A 6,050-nucleotide genomic window follows, 5' to 3' on the forward strand; every position below is an offset into this window, starting at 1 on the left:
TGGAGAATCAAATTCTGGGGCATATTTTAGGTGGTTTCCTTACCTATCAGAACTGGAACAAAGTTCAAATACCCCAAAAGGTAAAGTGTGGATTATGACAGCCCAGGTGGAGCTCACTTCTTTTGTCTATCAACGGACATGGGATACAGAGAGACTCCATGGGGTTCTCTCATTCACAACCCACTCAAATGATCCACCAGGATTTCGTAAATTTGTCCAGAGCAAAACCCCTTCCAACCCAAAAGGAGATGGCTTCATTTTGGACTTCTGGCAACAGGCATTTGGCTGTGTATTTGCAAATCGAGTGGTTGGCGGTGTGAAGGGGGATATTTGCACTGGGCAAGAGAAGCTGGAGAATCTTCCTGGTCCTTTCTTTGAAATGAGCATGACCAGCCACAGCTACCACATCTACAATGCTGTCTATGCTGTGGCCCATGCTTTACATGCCATGTCTACATCCCGAGGCAAACACAGACCAGTAATGATCAGGGGAGGAGTGAAGTTTCACAAAAAAACGCTGTGGCAGGTACTGGACTGCACACCCTTCCTCAAAGAGGTTCAAAACATGTTCTGTTTGCCTTTTATATCTGTCCATTTGGTTAACTGTCATTTTCCCTATGCAACCACAGCAGGGGTCAGCAATGTGGGTGCAGCAATGGTCTTGAAATCTTCCCCAGATGCCCTCAAAACCACTTCCCCAATTCACTGCCTTTTGGCCATGAGATGCACATAGAGCTAAATGGGAACTTCTTCACATGCTTTTCTAGCTTCACTTTCAGCCCACTGGACTTCGCTGTCTATTAACATCAGACAGAAACCTTCACTGTATTCATTTAGGCACCTGCTTAAAACATTTTTGTTTAGGCAAGTCACATGGGTGTTGCCGTATTTTAATCTCCTTGCATTATACTGCTTATTATTATTATTATTATTATTATTATTATTAGTTCAAAAACTGGATTTATTGTAATTTTTATTATTTTAAATATTTTAAATTTCTTCTTTTAAATGGTTTCAACTTAAAGTAGAAATACTGAAAGAGAACAAAAGAAAATGAATTCCATCCAAGCATGATATAGCCAACTTCTAGACTTTGCCTTTATCACCATTACTTCTTTAACCTGTTTCTTCAACTATTAATAGTAACCTCTTAGTGTCAGTATATGGAAACATCACAGCTGCAGACAGCCAGATTGTTGACATCACATGATGTGCCTATCTGTGGGAAAGAAGAATTTCCCAGGACGTTCACAGGCTGGATAAGTCTTTGTGAAGAGTGTAATTTGAAACCTTCTGACTGAGCATGTTCAGGAAGTTTGTCAGACTTGCTAGAAGAACTGAACTGAAAGGACGTGTTTTTCTCTAGTGCTGTAATGTCAGAAATAAACATCATGTAAATAGATTTCTGACTTATTTTCTTTCCCCTGCAGAAGCAGGAGGGAGGGGTTGTGCATTTTACCCACGCTTGGGAAAATGTCGCCTATCAAAATCTCCCTGGTCTGTCTGGATATCAGCCAGAGGAGGTTACCGGTAAGCAAGCTCCGAGGACAGTGAGAGGGGCCAGCCTCTATGGAGGGGGCTTGCAAACCGACACTTAGATGAGCATGGGATTGTTTTCCCATTTACCTCTGAAGTTGGTGTATAAAAGGAATAATATATCACGTAGCATAGCATATAGTGTCTATAGAGAACAGTGTGATGTATTTTAGACAACAAAATGAACAGAGGACCCACTTTCCACTAATAAATTATTAGTGTGTGTGCATTTGCTGCAGGAGATCTTAAAAATCTGTAATTTGAAATGAACTTCCAAATGTGAGAAATACCTGGCTATATATGAAAAGAAATCTGCTTTCCGCCAAGATGGATATTTGGAAACCTGCCATAAAAAGTGAACATCATAGTTATCTCTTGCTAAATTGAAGCCTTTTCTATACTTTCTCTTTCTATCCAGCTCCATTATTTTCTGAGGGGTATCTCATTTAACAACAGCGCTGGGGATAAGATTTCCTTGGACCAGAATGGGGAGATACTAGCTGGATTTGATATTACCAATTGGATTCTTTCCTCCAACCAATCCTTTCGGAGAGTGAAGATAGGAGGGGTGGATTCCCTGGCTCCTCCACAGCAAGCGTTGACCATCAATGAGGGAGCCATAAAATGGCACCATTGGTTTAACCAGGTAGGATGTGAACATCAGCCAATTGTGATTTTAAACACTTTAACATAACATACAAAGATAATTTCATTATACATTCTTCAGCCTTTATAAAATTGGATTGGAGTAAAGATTAAAGATAGAACAAACTATGTATTAATGTTATAAGCTGAATGCACAGCCTCTATACTGGTTCCTTTAACACTGGAAATGAATGTATTAATTGACAACTTAAAGAAGTGAATTCTATTGAATTCTATTCTATATATTCTATTGAATATATTGTTATGAGTTTGGAGGATCAGTCTGAATTCAAGCCTGGTTCCCATTCCGATCCTGGGATCCTGCATCAGTGAGAGGAGAACACATAAAGGGAAGCTTGCAGAACTAGTATAAATAAAGCCATATGCTTGAATGTTTAAATAAAGCCATATATGCTCAAGACTCTGTGGTCTCCACTGAGCTTACTTAAAAGGAAATCTAAGTCCTGATTCTCTCACTGCTCAGAGCCTGATGTAGCATATAACAATATAAATGCAAATTGCACCCAATGGGCCAACCTAGATAGTATCTCAAATACTTGGGCTGCCACACATCTGTGCCTATATTTATAACAATGCTGAGAGAAGGAAGAAACATGATGTGACATCAGCTTTTACATAACCCCCGTAACAAAAACCTAATCCCTATAACTTCTGGTTGTTATATTCCTAGATAGAACAAAAGAACAATGTAAAGTCATTGGTGTTTAATATAGAATCATGGAATCATAGAGTTGGAAGAGACCACAAGGGCCATCGAGTCCAACCCCCTGCCAAGCAGGAAACACAATCAGAGCACTCCTGACATATGGTTGTCAAGCCTCTGCTTAAAGACCTCCAAAGAAGGAGACTCCACCACACTCCTTGGCAGCAAATTCCACTGTCGAACAGCTCTTACTGTCAGGAAGTTCTTCCTAATGTTTAGGTGGAATCTTCTTTCTTGTAGTTTGGATCCATTGCTCTGTGTCCGCTTCTCTGGAGCAGCAGAAAACAACCTTTCTCCCTCCTCTATGTGACATCCTTTTATATATTTGAACATGGCTATCATATCACCCCTTAACCTCCTCTTCTCCAGGCTAAACATGCCCAGCTCCCTTAGCCGTTCCTCATAAGGCATCGTTTCCAGGCCTTTGACCATTTTGGTTGCCCTCCTCTGGACACGTTCCAGTTTGTCAGTGTCCTTCTTGAACTGTGGTGCCCAGAACTGGACACAGTACTCCAGGTGAGGTCCGACCAGAGCAGAATACAGTGGCACTATTACTTCCCTTGATCTAGATGCTATACTCCTATTGATGCAGCCCAGAATTGCATTGGCTTTTTTAGCTGCCGCGTCACACTGTTGGCTCATGTCAAGTTTGTGGTCAACCATGACTCCTAGATCCTTTTCCCATGTACTGCTCTCAAGCCAGGTGTCACCCATCTTGTATTTGTGCCTCTCATTTTTTTTGCCCAAGTGCAATACTTTACATTTCTCCCTGTTAAAAGTCATCTTGTTTGTTTTGGCCCAGTTCTCTAATCTGTCAAGGTCGTTCTGAAGTGTGATCCTGTCCTCTGGGGTGTTAGCCACCCCTCCCAGTTTGGTGTCATCTGCAAATTTGATCAGGATGCCCTTGAGTCCATCATCCAAGTCGTTGATAAAGATGTTGAATAAGACCGGGCCCAAGACAGAACCCTGTGGCACCCCACTAGTCACTCTTCTCCAGGATGAAGAGGAACCATTGATGAGCACCCTTTGGGTTCGGTCAGTCAGCCAGTTATAAATCCACTGAGTGGTAGCATAGTCAAGACTGCATTTTACCAGCTTCTTTACAAGAATCTCATGGGGCACCTTGTCAAATGCCTTGCTGAAATCAAGGTAGGCTACATCCACTGCGTTCCCTTCATCTACCAGGCTTGTAATTCTGTCAAAAAACGAGATCAGGTTAGTCTGACATGACTTATTTTTCAGAAATCCATGCTGACTATTGGTGATCACAGCATTCCTTTCTAGGTGCTCACAGACTGTTTGCTTAATGATCTGCTCCAGAATCTTCCCTGGTATTGATGTCAGACTGACTGGGCGGTAATTATTTGGGTCCTCTCTTTTCCCCTTTTTGAAAATAGGGACAACATTTGCCCTCCTCCAGTCTGCCGGGACTTCGCCTGTTCTCCAGGAATTCTCAAAGATGACTGCCAGTGGTTCTGAGATCACATCTGCCAGTTCTTTTAATACTCTTGGATGCAGTTCATCTGGCCCTGGAGACTTGAATACATCTAAACTAGCCAAGTATTCTTGTACTATCTCCTTAGTTATTCTGGGCTGTGTTTCCTCTGCTGAATCATTTGCTCCAAATTCTTCAGGTTGGGCATTGTTTTCTTTATCGGAGAAGACTGAGGCAAAGAAGGCATTGAGGAGTTCAGCCCTTTCTGTGTCCCCTGTTTGCATTTCACCATCTTCTCCTCTGAGTGACCCCACTGTTTCTTTGTTCTTCCTTTTGCTACGAACATACCCATAAAAGCCTTTTTTGTTGCTTTTAACCTCTCTAGCAAGCCTGAGTTCATTCTGTGCTTTAGCTTTTCTGACTTTGTGTCTACACGTGCTGGCTATTTGTTTGAATTCCTCTTTGGTGGTTTCCCCCCTTTTCCGTTTTTTGTACACATCCTTTTTTAATCTTAACTCAGTTAAAAGTTCTTTAGATAGCTACCCTGGCTTCTTTAGGCACCTTCCATGTTTCCGTCTCATTGGTATTGCCTGAAGTTGTGCTTTTACTATCTCCCTCTTAACAAACTCCCAGCCATCATGAAATCCCTGGTCGGGGTTCTTCCGTGAGCTGTCCGTTCCAAGGTCGCCTGCACATTCCCTGAGGACTGACTTTGCTGCTCGTCTTCATATACCTGATCGACTGTAATGAGGGAGAGATCCTCAAATGGAGTCTGCTCTTCGTCTTCCATGCTAGGGGAGAGGACCTCAAAGCGATTGCGTATTTCTAAACAATCAGAGTGAACCCTGGGCCTCCTATGTCTTTGAGTCACGTTTCTCCATGTATCTGGCTCCTGTGTTGGTGAACTAGCCTCCTTCTCAGGGGAGTCCCCTGTCTCCTCCTTGGTGGAGACGGTGTGCTCTGTTGCTTCCAAGAAGAGCTCCAGCTCTCTAATTCTTTGGAGCGTAGCTACACGTTCCTCCAGTTGCTGGACTTTGTCTTTTAAGAGGGCAATCAACATGCAATTGCTGCAGGTAAAGCTGCCTGCAACCTTTGGCAAGATGGCAAACATTGCACAGGAACCGCAGGCGACTGCAGCTGTTCCCTCCCCCTCCATCTTGAGAACGTGCCTTGGGGGTGGCTACAGCGGTCCTCCATCATAAAAAGCGTGAAGACAGGACAAATAACTCCCCCCCCAAAAAAAACCTAGGTCTCCCCCAACAAACGTTTGAGACTAGCTCCCCTAAATGTAAAAGATGGATCAAACTGCCCTGCAAGCTCTGATAAGCTCCTCCCACAGCTAATCACCTGCCTCAACAGAAACCCTGCCCCCTCTGACCTTTGCACAGGGAGAGCAGCTAATCAGCCACAAAGAAACACACACACAAGAAAACCCTTTTTGCACCTCAAAAAGGTGCATCCCACAATATAGTCTGTTCAATATAATCAACAAGGAAGTCCTTACCCGCTTCTGTACCTCAGTACCCCTTGGCTGTCACTATGAATCATTCTCTGGGGCATCTGAATGCGCCTCCTTCGATACTGATATTAAGCCCACAAATGAATAGCTGAGTGGAGAATTAGATGCCACCATCTACTGGATAGAGAGCAATGGCTCTCTATTGTGGCTTTGCTAAAAGACCCAAGGCAAGAATGTGGGATGCTGTAATA

The sequence above is a fragment of the Podarcis pityusensis genome (assembly GCF_964106645.2).
Source record: "Podarcis pityusensis genome assembly, chromosome: 13".
Lineage (NCBI taxonomy): Eukaryota > Metazoa > Chordata > Lepidosauria > Squamata > Lacertidae > Podarcis > Podarcis pityusensis.